This window comes from Bos indicus x Bos taurus, chromosome 20 (assembly GCF_003369695.1).
Source record: "Bos indicus x Bos taurus breed Angus x Brahman F1 hybrid chromosome 20, Bos_hybrid_MaternalHap_v2.0, whole genome shotgun sequence".
In the NCBI taxonomy this organism is placed as follows: domain Eukaryota; kingdom Metazoa; phylum Chordata; class Mammalia; order Artiodactyla; family Bovidae; genus Bos; species Bos indicus x Bos taurus.
This window is the reverse complement of record NC_040095.1, coordinates 15,258,552-15,271,436: the sequence shown is the minus strand read 5'-3', so window position 1 is coordinate 15,271,436 and position 12,885 is coordinate 15,258,552. Positions and strand designations below refer to the sequence as shown.

At 40.3% G+C, this 12,885-nt stretch overlaps 1 pseudogene; it reads right to left on the bottom strand.

Moving 5' to 3' along the window:
- Nucleotides 1-852: 852 nt before the first annotated feature.
- LOC113879122 lies at nucleotides 853-2,338 on the bottom strand (annotated as a pseudogene).
- Nucleotides 2,339-12,885: the final 10,547 nt, after the last annotated feature.

Genomic DNA, 12,885 nt, shown 5'->3' with positions numbered 1-12,885 from the left:
CCTAAGGGAAACTACCTGCCCTATATGGGCCCCAGCCTCAATTTCTATCCCAGGGCTAAGGTTTTCCTAAGCCAGTAAGTAGTTCCTTAACTGTGGTCTCAACCAACAACATCAGTGTCATCTGAGAATTTGTTAGAAAAGGAAATTGTGTGGCCTTACATCAGACCTGGGCTTCCCTGGATTCTCCACTTGCCAATGCAAGAGACATGGGTTTGAACCCCGGGTTGGGAAGATCCCCTGGAGAAGGAAATGGCAACCCACTCCAGTATTCTTGCCTAGGAAATCCCATAGACAGAGGAGCATGGCAGACTACAGTCCATGGCATCACAAAGAGTCAGACAAAACTTAGTGACTAAACAACAGCATCCGACCTACTGAATCAGAAACTGTAGGGATAGAATCAATAAATCTGTGTTTTAACAAGTCCTACAAGTGATTCTGATACATAACTAGTTTGAGAGCACTGGTCTTAACCAATCTGAATACCCCTTGTCAGGGACTGACTTAAATAAGGTCATGATAGACTCCTGGAAAATGAAATGTGAGACGAAATCTGAGGGCCTTCTAGAAAATGTTTACTTTTTTTTTTTTTTTTTTGAAAGAACCTTTTGAGAAGGAGTCCCTCTTTTGCCGGTGGACATTTTCATGTCTATCTGTGATGCCTGGAGCAGTGTCAGCCATCCTGAAGCCATGAAGATTGGAATTAGCCAGAGGAGAACACACTGCATGTAGCAAGATGGAAGGATAGAAGGAGCATGGATCTTGATGACAGCACTTAGCCACCAAATTTACCAAAACTAAAATTGTATTACCTTCAGACTTATTATTATTATTATTATTATTGTGTATGTGTGAAATAGGCCCAGTCAATGCCATTTATTATACATGTTGAACAGCCTCTGAGACCCAAGGGCTCCCATATGAGGTTTTTTCCTTTTTCTTTTTTGCATCAAACAGGTTCTTCCAAGAGCCTGCTTACAAGGAAGACAAAAACAGGGTAATCCTCAATAAAATGAAACAAAAAGGAAAAGCTGAACAGAGTTTACATATGAAGAACAAAAGTTAACAAACTCACCAGACAAAAACCACACCACTCATCCCATTTAATTTCCTGTTACATGCTCTGAAGAAGCTGAGAACACCAGGCCCCAAGGCAGCAATGCTCTTGAGGCTCTAGCTCAGGCTCCCTCTATGTGACAGATTCATGCACATGCACCCGCACATACCACAGATCCAGGCAGAAGTACACATGCATGCACAGGTGGCCAGAGAACCACAAGGGAGATGTAGAGAGGTTGGGGGGTGGGGGGAGTCAAGGATATACTGTCAACTGGAAACTGGGGACCCAGAGAACCCTTCTGCTGTAGGCTGAGTCAAAATTAAAACAAAGGCAGAACACAGGATAAATGTAGGATGCTCAGATAAGAGATGGACAGATGAAGAGGGAAAGATGCAAGGGGAGTTTCGGGAAAGCAGCCTAAGAAGAGGGGTTTTTCTTTATTGGGAAATCAGATGGTCAGAGGTCCTGTGTCTCCAGTGATGTACTGAGGCTGAAGGAATATGCCACAGCATGTTCCTTTGCATTCTGTGCTCTCTCCCAAGGCTGAGGAAAACCAGAAACACCCACCCTCTAGCCCTCCCCATTGCCACTCTTACTGACTTTCCCCAGTACCTCCCCCAAAATGACGCCCACACACACACAGTTAGGCCCAGCAAAAAGCCAAGCATAGAAAGCCTCAGTAACTCTTCTTGGTGGAACCAAAGCCAGAGAAGCCCATCACAGCTGCCATTTCATCCTCCTCCTCCAATGTCAAGTCCTCTTCAGCCCTCCTTTTCTTCTCCTTCTGCTTCTCTTTCTTGTAGGCTTTGGCCTTTTCCTCCTCTTCTCTGAGTTCTTTCATCCTTTCCTCAAAATCATAATCCTTCTGCTTCTCTTCCATCTTCTTCTTGTTTACTTCAAAACATTTCTTCACCTGATCCAAGGTAGAACGTTCCACACGCATAGACATGCCCAGGTTTTGCTGATGTTTCTTTCCATTAATGTGATCCAGGAAGTTAATGGAGTCTTTCACCACACAGTCACAGACACTGCAGTAGTATCCTCCCATCTCAGACTGTGGGGTGGTCTTGGTAATGACAATTGTCTTCCGAGTTTGGATTCCAGGTCCACCTTGTAGTCCCTATGCTGGAGAAGCTCTCGCTTAACTGGCTGCACTGGTTTTCCATCCTTCTTTTCTCTCTCTTCCGTGAGCCTCTTCTCGGCAAGCTTCTCATATTCATCTTTGTCCCACTTTCGGCGAAAGTCCAAGTTTTTTGTCCCACTGCCTGACGCCATCTTCACTCCAGACTTATTATTTTAATATATCCTCATTAATTAGCCATTTTGATTGGGAGTTTCTAATATCTATAATAAAAAGTGTCCTAAGCAATACCACAGTTTTGCAGTAAAGAACACCAAAGCTCTGAGAGAATGAGTTACTTTCTCAAGCTCAAAATTCAAAACTCTTTCATGATGACCTGGAGGCATGGGATGGGAGGGAGAGGAGGGAGGCTAGGGAGGGAGGGAATATAGACATAATCAAGGCTGATTCACATTGTTGTATGGCTGAAACGATTACAACACTGTAAAAATTATAAATAAGCACATTGGGAATAAAAAGATGCTACTAGGATCCTCGGTTTGAGGCTCCCTATTGGAAAAAAGTTTCAAAACTCTTTCAATAGACCAGATAAGTCTGTGTGCTTAGGAAAGGACTAGAAGTAAAGGTAGAGAGGTGAAGAGGTGAGGCATAGCCTCATAAGTTCATTTTAGAAAGCCCTAAGAAATTCAGATGTTGCATAAACCAGTAGGATGGCAAAGTACAAAAAGGGAGGAAAGAGGTTTAAAGCAATGTAGGGTTCAGTCAGTGAAAATTGACCAGGGGAGAATAAACAAGGAAGGGAAAGGTTACACCACATTGCACACTAGTACATTGTAATCTCATCTGAAGTACTATGCTCAGTTCTAGGTACCTCAACTGTTTCCATGGAAACAGTTGAGAACAAATAGATCATAATATGACTAGGAGAGGAGAAGGTCAGAGAATCAAGCTGTAGATTTTTAGCTAAGAAAAGGTAAGACTTACAAAACTGTAACTGCATTATTTAAGTCTCTTTGGGAACAACTAAGGGAAACTCAACTCAAACTGACTTACATACAATCTTTTGGCTCGTGTATCTAAAACTTCAGGAAGTAACCCAGCATAAGGTGTGGGCTGAGTCCACGTGCTCTGACAATGTATGTGGTAGGGCTTTGTTTTATTTTCAAGGCACTGTTTTCTTGGGTTACCTTCATCCTCAGACAGGATCTCTCCCCATGTCCCAACCTCATATTCCAGTATTTTAGCAATTCTGTAAGATGGAGAGCTTCTCTTCTCCAGTATTTTTCATAGAAGTCCCAGTATAGCATCCTACTGAATCCATTTGGATGACTAGCCTGAAAGTGAAAGTCGCTCAGTTGTGTCCGACTCTTTGTGACTCCATGGACTATACAGTCCATGGAATTCTCCCAGGCCAGAATACTGGAGTGGGTATCCTTTCCCTTCTCCAGGGGATCTTCCCAACCCAGGGATTGAACCTAGGTCTCCTGCATTGCAGGCAGATTCTTTACCAATGGAGCTATCAGGAACTAGGACTAGTTGATTAGCCTAGGACGGAAATAATCACTGTGGCCAGGGAAATTGAATATGCTAAATGAGAAGATCTCCATTATGTGCACATCCTAAAGGGTAGGGATAAGAAAGCATTCATTCCTTGGTAAATTCCATCAGTGGAAAATAGGATGGAGATAAATTTACCATTGGAAAATTGATTATTCTGAGAAGAAAGGAAAATGGATCCTGGAAAGGCTAAAATAGAGATGACCACTTCAATAACACCTGTCTTTAAATATTTGAATGTCTGATAAATGAATAGATTCAGCTTATTTTATCAAGTTTTACTTGATATAATAAGAACTAATACATAGAAGTTACTGGGAAGCACATTTCTAATCTACACAGGAAAGAATGTTATCTTTACATCTCTCAACAGTGAACAGGCTGCACCAGAAACAAGGATGTCTATCATGAGAAGTTTGCAGGCCAAGGCCAGATGACCATCCTAGAATGATGCAAGTTCAGTTCAGTTCACTTCGGTTTAGTTGCTCAGTTGTGTCCAGCTCTTTGTGGCTCCATAGACTGCAGCATGCCAGGCTTCCCTGTCTTTCACCAAATCCCAGAGTTTGCCCAAACTCATGTCCATCGAGTTGGTGATGCCATCCAATTATCTCATCCTCTGTCATCTTCTTCTCCTCCTGCCTTCAATCTTTCCCAACCTCAGGGTTCTTTCTAAGGAGTTGGCTCTTCCCATCGGGTCACCAAAGAATTGCAGTGTCAGCTTCAGCATCAATCCTTCCAATGAATATTCAGGACTGGTTTCCTTTAGGGGTGACTGGTTTGATTTCCTTGCAGTCCGAGGAACTCTCAAGAGTCTTCTCCAACACTACACTTCAAAAGCATCAATTCTTCAGTGCTCAAATTTCTTTATGTTTCAACTCTCACATTCATACATGACTACTGGAAAAACCATAGCTTTGACTAGATAGACCTTTGTCAGCAAAGTAATGCCTCTGCTTTTTAATCCACTATCTAGGTTGTTCATAGCTTTTCTTCCAAAGAGCAAGCATCCTAATTTCATGTTTGCAGTCATCATCTGCAGTGATTTTGGAGCCCAAGAAAATAAAGTCTGTCACTGTTTCCATTGTCTCCCCATCTATTTGCGATGAAGTGATGGGACCAGATGCCATGATCTTTGTTTTTTGAATGTTGAGCTTTAAGTTAGATTTCTCACTCTCCTCTTTCCTTTTCATCAAGAGGCTTTTTAGTTTCTCTTCACTTTCTGCTATAAGGGTGGTGTCATGTATTTCCTGAATTGTTATAAAGGAGGAGTAGATGAAATCTAAGGTCCTTTCCATCTCTAAGTCTATATAATATACTCACTCTATAAGCAATCTGGCTAAAGATCATCTATTGCTGTTGTTTTTCCCATAAATGACTCTTCTAAACTGTACTGGTATTTCTGGAATGCCTGTGTCTGATACAAACAGACTGAATGATGAATTTTTGACCAACTCTTCTATTGTTATGCTAACTAAAGAAAGGGGCATAGCAAAAAGGACTGGCTGGTGATCCTAATCTTAAATAGTAATGGCTGCAAATGATGAGGGGACTCATAGTATGTAATAACAATACTAAAAAGTGTGGTCAGCTCATCACTTGAAGAGTAAGAATCAAGATGGGATATCTAATCACAAAGAATGACAGAAATATCAAACATGCATGCTAACCTAAACATAAGAAAGAAAGATTAAAGAACAATGAATAGATCCTGGTGCAAGATGTGGTTCGGGGTCATAAAAGGGACTTGATTTGAATCAGTAACTTAATGATTCATAAATGGTATATATTTCCAACTAACTGAATTGGAATCAAGATTGCCAGGAGAAATATCAATAACCTCAGATATGCAGCTAACACCACCCTAAGCCTCTTGATGAAGATTAAAGAGGAGAGTGCAAAAGCTGGCTTAAAACTCAGCATTCGAAAAACTAAGATCATGGCATCCAGTTCCATCACTTCATGGCAAATATATGGGGAAAAAAATGAAAACAGTGACAGACTTTATTTTCTTGGGCTCCCAAATCACTGCAGATGGTGATTGCAGCCATGAAATTAAAAGACGCTTGCTCCTTGGAAGAAAAGCTATGACAAACCTAGACAGCATATTGAAAAGCAGAGATGTTACTTTGCTGATATAGGTGCATACACTCAAAGCTGTGGGTTTTCCAGTAGTCATATATGGATGTGAGAGTTGGATAATAAAGAAAGCTGAGCACTGAAGAATTGATGCTTTTGAAGTGTGATGGTGGAAAAGAGTCTTGAGAGTCCTTTGGACTGCAAGGAGATCAAACCAGTCAATCATAAAGGAAATCAATCCTGAATATTCATTGGAAGGATTGATGCTGAAGCTCCAATACTTTGGCCACCTGATGTGAAGAGCCAACTCATTAGAAAAGACCCTGATGCTGGGAAAGAGTGAAGGCAGGAGGAGAAGGGGATGACAGAGCACAAGATGGTTGGATGGCATCACCAACTCGATGGACATGAGTTTGAGCAAGCTCCAGGAGATGGTGAAGGACAGGGAACCCTGGTGTGCTGTAGTCCATGAGGTCACAAAGAGTCGGACGTGACTGAGTGACTGAACAACAACAACAACTGAATATTTTAGTGAATTAAATGTAACATCAGGAATGATTTGAAACACAAGTGTGATGCTACTTGAACAGAGTTGAGCCCCTCCCACGTGTACAGTCTTGGGATTGAGCAGTGGGGAGGGTACTCAGTCTGCCTAAGTCAAACAAACATATTGACCAAGACAAAATACAGTGAGCTCTAATCAGTTGTCTAAACGGCTCAAAATTTATCTGGATGAGAGAAAAGATTAATTTTTAACTTAGTGAAAACTGAAATTAAACTCACTTTAGCATAATTGTTTATAAACTCTCCTTTGAATGAACCTTTTTCCACATGCTTAACTGTTTTCTGAACACAAAATAATTGCACTAGATTTGAAACTCTTTCATGACTGAGTAGAGGGATCTCTGAACTTTCTAAAATTGTATATGAAATTGATGTCTATTCACTTTGTTCAGAGATGTTCCATAGCTCCTATCAGATTTTTAAAGGAACCGTCACCCATCACAAACCCTAATTGAATCCCTCTGACACAAAATTAGCTTCAGAAATATATTCCCTGAATTTTTTGAGAACTCCAATATTTCTGTAACACATATAAGAAAAGGGAAAAGTAATTAAAGCAAATTGCTACAGTGAGCTAAGGAGTAGTGCACGGATTATAACACGTTTTCACAGAGTTCCAGCTGGCATAGACAAATTAGAGCAGCCTTCCCTCTTAGACTTAGCACACAGAGAAGACTTGAATCGCTACTGGACCAACACTCAGCGTTAGGGGACACTCCAAGCATCTTGAAGTTTGAAAACATATTTCTGAACTAACTCAAAAAGGCATAGAGCTAAGTAAATGCATTTTCATTACACAAATTACTAAAAATAATGTAGGATATACCTCTGAGTTAGAAGTTTTCTGCAGATTTATTCAGCCTACAGGATTTCAGAAGAGTAGATAGATGCATTGTAATTAGAGGTAGGATTACATACAATAATGGAAATAAGAAACCATTAAAAAATTATAGATTCTGAAATTTTAGGCTTCTTGCTAAGCTCTCTGAAGCTGCAGCTGTCTTTTTAAAAAATTACATCAATGCTTCTGTTTAGGAAAATGGCTGGGAATGAAAATAAATCTTTGTGTCACTAAGTAAGATATTAAAAAATCACAGAAAAAATGGTTGTTCCTGATGCATGTAGTTACTGAGCACATGTGATTTGAAAATAAGATATTCATTTCTGCATGGCTCAGCAACACAAATGCGATTTCAAAAGAGTAACCTGTGAACAGAAATTTCTGGTATGTCATCTGACTGCCTTCACCAAAATATTTTCCAGTGAATTATAAAATGTAAATTACCCTTATGCCTTCAGCCGTGCATGAACTGAATCTCATTCTAGATGTGTGTCTATTGCTGAAATCCTAAGCTCTATTGCTCCATTAGTTCTATTGCTCCAAAACTTGTTTTCTTTTTCTCTGTGGCCATTTTTGTACTCCTCTTGCTCCCTAAGTCATAAAGTCCTGACATTCTGCAGCTGTCTGGAGCCTCTTGCTTCCCCACAATACACCAATGACTGCCATTGCTACCTTTAGTCCCAAAGCAGGTGCGCTTTCTCTCACTTTCCATTCTAAGACCATTATACCTCTTCCCAGGTCACTATACTTCTGTCTCCACTCCAGATGCCCTCTGTAGTGACTCCATCACTGTTTAACATTGCATTCTCTGGATGAACAGTTCCAACTACTTTCATTTTTACTATTCTTTCTTTCTACTTTTAGGACTTCCCTGATAGCTCAGTTGGTAAAGAATCCGTCTGCGATGCCAGAGACCCTGGTTCTATTCCTAGGTCAGAAAGATCTGCTGGAGAAGGGACAGGCTACCCACTGCAGTATTCTTGGGCTTCCCTTGTGGCTTAACTGGTAGAGAGTCCGCCTGCAATGCAGGAGGCCTGGGTTCGATCCCTGGGTGGGGAAGATCTCCCGGAGAAGGGAAGGGCTACCAACTCTAGTATCCTGGACTGGAGAATTCCATGAACTGTATCGTCCATGGGGTCACAAAGAGTCAGACACGACTGAGCAACTTTCACTTCACTTTCTACTTTTACCAAAATATCCATCTGCAAATGCTAACCATTAACATTTGCTCTGCCTGATCAGTAAAACCATTATGGTAAGATGTGTTTTCAGGCTTCAGTGGTAGCTCAGCTGGTAAAGAATCCATCTGCAATGCAGGAGACCCCCGTTCGATTCCTGAGTCAGGAAGATACCGTGGAGCAGGGATAGGCTACCCACTCCAGTATTCTCAGGATTTCCTGGAGATTCAGATGGTAAAGAATCCACAGGAGGCCTGGGTTCGATTCCTGGGTTGGGAAGATCCCCTGGAGGAAGGCATGGCAACCCACTCCAGTATTCTTGCCTGGAGAATCCCCAGGGACAGAGGAGCCTGGTCTACAGTCCATAAGGTCGCAAAGAGTTGGACACGACTGAGCGACTAAGCACACAGCACACACAAGGTGTGTTTTCAGGTCCTTCAATCTAAACCATTGCTGATACACGTGGTTTCTAAATAAAACACTAAAATATTTAAAATCATCCAAGGCCATTGGCCTTTTTACAATATTATTAGTCCCAACAATTAGTTTTCATGTTGTATCTAACTATTCCTTTTGTTTTGTTCTTAAATTTAAAACCTTGGTTTGTCCTTGAGGAATATTTATTAAGTTAACCTTTTCATTTAGCTACAAACATTTTTTGGAGGAAGGAGGAAAAGAAAATAATGCCTTCTTTGCCATGTATCCTCTCCTATCTCTATTTGCACCTCTATATTTTCTTCCTTTTTCTATTCCCATTTAATAGCAGTTGTTGATTTGAGTACAAGGATAGTGAAACTGTTGGTATGAGAATATCATATAACTTTTTGAAATATTTTTCTATACTTTGCCATAGACCATTTTCAGTGGTGATTATAAGACCCTTCTGGTTTACTTGAACAAGACGAATTTTGTTTAGATGTAAGGTTTGTTCACAGACTTCTGATATGAACTGGTCTCTATCTACTCCAGTGATGTTTCATACCTCTTCTCAGATTTACACTGGAGGGAAGGATGATGTGCACCCCTCCCAGAGGAGCTCTCAGCTTCTTGCTTGCGGGCTTTCCCTTAGTTCACCTCTGCTTTCCTGAAGCAGCATCACTGCCTACCCTCACTGCCCCAGCTTGGGTTACTCTGAACATCAACCTCAAACTCAGCCTCTCCTGCCTCACCTGTCGCCCAAAGCATTTTACTTAGTAATACACTGCCCAAGGGCGATGCACCCCTACCAGTATTTAACCACTTCCCCTTTCCATGAATTGGCCAGTCATTTTCGGCTGGAAATATTCTTGATAGGAATAGTAACTTGGTAGAAAGAAATAGTATTTGAAGGTGGCAGGTGGGACAAGGTGGCATGCAATTCAGTGTCTTTGGGTTCGGGAGACAGCTGATTGATTCAGATCCTGGGGCTCTGGGTTCGGGAAAACAAGAGCAATGGTTGGAAGTAAGAAGGGTCTTATTACTTTTTTTTCTTGGTGTACTGTAGTTTATGAATCAGAGCCTTTATAGGCCATGAGAAGAACTCCTAATACTGTACCCCGTCATTGGTCTCAGTTCTTGGAGGTGATGGGGGTTTACCCATTTTCTTGTCTCTTTCTTTTAGTGGAAAGTTAGAAAAAAATGGAGAGTGGCTGTAACTGAAGCTGCTAGATAAAACGCTGTATTAAATGAGGAGGCTTTCCTTAGGAGCTTATCTTCTCAAAGTGCCTTTGAATTATAATCCTTTTTACTCAGGCACAAATAATTTTTTCTGAATTTGGTGTTATTTATGAACCTGATTACTATGCATAGCAGATCATATTTTCCAAAGATGGCCACAAAAATATCTTGGCATCTCCCAAGCTCTCTTGCAACATGACCTTGACATTCCCTCATCAAGAAGGAGAGTTGATTTCTCCACCCGCTTGAATCTGGGTAAGACTTGTCCTTCTTGATGGATAATAGCAGAATAACACTGTTAAGGTATAGCCTTTCCTGACCTGTCACTTTTCTCTTGTTTTTTGAAAACTTTCTCTAGGAATGTTCACACTGAGCCTAGCTGCTATTCTATGAGAAACCCAAGCTACAAGGAAAAACTACATGTAGTTGTCCCAGAAAGCCAGGGAGCGAGTTAGGATCAGCTATCACCATGAGAATGAGTCATCTGAAATATCCAGTCCAGTGGAACTTTCAGATCATGATGCCCTGGCAGCCATGTGATTTCAATTAATATGAGAGTCCCAAAGTAAGACCCACCCAACTGAGCTCAGTCAATTCACAGAACTATGAGAGAAAATAATTTTATTCTAAGCTGCTAAGTTTTGGCATGATTTCTTAAGCAGTAAGAAGTAACCAGAATACTATATTAAATGGAACCAGATCCTGTGAAGCATCATCTGTTACAGTCAGCTTAAACTTACCTACAGTTATTTCAATGGTAATTTTTTGGAAAACATCCTGCAGGTTCAACGTAACTTTAAGATTAAGGGAGATTGAACTAACAATATTAATACTACATGCATGTATGCACGTGTGCTCAATTGTGACCGACTCCTTGTGACCCCATGGACTGCAGCCCGCCAGGCTCCTCTGTCTATGGGATTTTCCAGGCAAGAGTACTAGAATGGGTTGACATTTCCTCCTATAAAGGATCTTCTCGATCCAAATAGTGTTTAAAAGTGTATGTGGGCTGCCATAACAAATTCCCACAAACCTGGTGGCTTAAAACAACAGAAATATATCCTCTCATGGTTCTAGAGTTTGTAAGTCTGCAATCAAAGTGTGTCAACAGGAACATAATTCCTCTAAAGCTCCTAGGGGAGAACTCTTCCTTGCCTCTTCCAGCTTCTAATGGCTCCTGGCATTCCTTGGCCTCCTTGACTTAGGCTGTGTCACTGTAATCTCTGCGTCTGTCAGACTGCCTTCTCTGTGTGTGTGTCTTTCCTGTCTCTCTCTAATCAGATAATACAGGATTATCTCCTCATTTCAAGATTTTAACCTAAACATATCTGCAAAGACCCTTTTCCTCAAATAAGATAACATTCTTAGTTTCCAAGGATTTGATGTGGATATTTTAGGGGAGCCATTTTTTGGTCTATTGTGATTGGTATGGGAACAGGAGCAGTAGAAATAAGTCCCTATCACCCTAATGTTACAGGGTACGTAAATAAAGCTCATAATTCTCAAGCAAGTGAGTCAGTTCTTTGCACAGTTTCTAAAACAGATGGTAGTTTATGCTGTGGTGTGAATTCCTTCCATAAGATTAATGACCAAGCTCAGGTTACTCTCTGTATTTGTCTTCTGTTCAGTTATTGTGGTCACTAATTACATATATTAGTATGAAAGAAATGTAGCAAAAAATATTTGTAAATGTATTCAGATCAAGCTCAGTTAAGGATAATATGGATACTAAGAAGGTTAACTTTGTCTAACAATGAAGGATGACTTTTTGTTAAACTACTTTGGAATTTCCCTGGCAACCTGCTTACACTGACCACATAGTAGTTGGTGTTAGCCATTCCCCAACTTTTAATCATCTCCTTAATTACCACAAATATATTGCATATTTTCTTCAATTGAATTCTGATTTTTTCTTTCCTCTGCATCATTCCAGCACTATCCTGGTACTAGAAATAATCTAAGCTTCTTACTCAGTTTATAGTCTCTAAAGGAGAATGTTTCATAGGAAAAACTCAGTTGATATTCTCACACTAGGTATAAGGACTAGTTAAGTGATATACCAACCAACCTGCCAATTGGCAGGTAGTATGATGTCTGCTGGAAAATAACACTGAAATACTCAGGTCAGTTAACATTGGCAGTTATGTTGCTGTCATGTTATAACTCTTAAATTTAATCACCATTGATTGAAATCATTCAATATCTGAGTTAAGAATAAAAATATAATTAACTCCATCTGTGGAGCCATCTATATAATCCATTAAATACTTTCACTGGTCAAAAAAGTTGATTTTAAAATATAGATATTCTAATATGTAAACTCTCTTCTCTCTCACACACACACACACACACATGCGCACACACAGTGGAAGAGAGAGTAGGCTATTACGTATACCTCTTTGTATGTCTGTGAGTGACAAACAGATGATCAGAGAGATAGATGTTAATAGCCATGATGTCTACTGGAAAATGCACTGAAACATCTGTTCATTTAGTATGAAAATCTCCAGGTCCATCCGTGTTGCTGCAAAGGGCATTACTCATTAGTCTTTATTGCTGAATACTATTCCACTGTATAGATGCATAGGTATACCACATCTTTATCCATTCCTCTTTAGATGGACATTTAGGTTCCTTCCATGTCTTGGCTATTATAAATAGTGCTACTATAACCATAGGGGTTCATGTATCTTGTCTAATTATACTTTTCTCCAGATATATGCCCAAGAGTAGAATTGCAGGATCATAGGGCAACTCTATTTTTAGTTTTTTAAGAAATATCCCTACTGTTCTCCCATAGTGACTACACCAATTTACATTTCCCACCAACAGTGTGGGAAGGTGCCTTTTTCTCTACACCCTCTCCAGAATT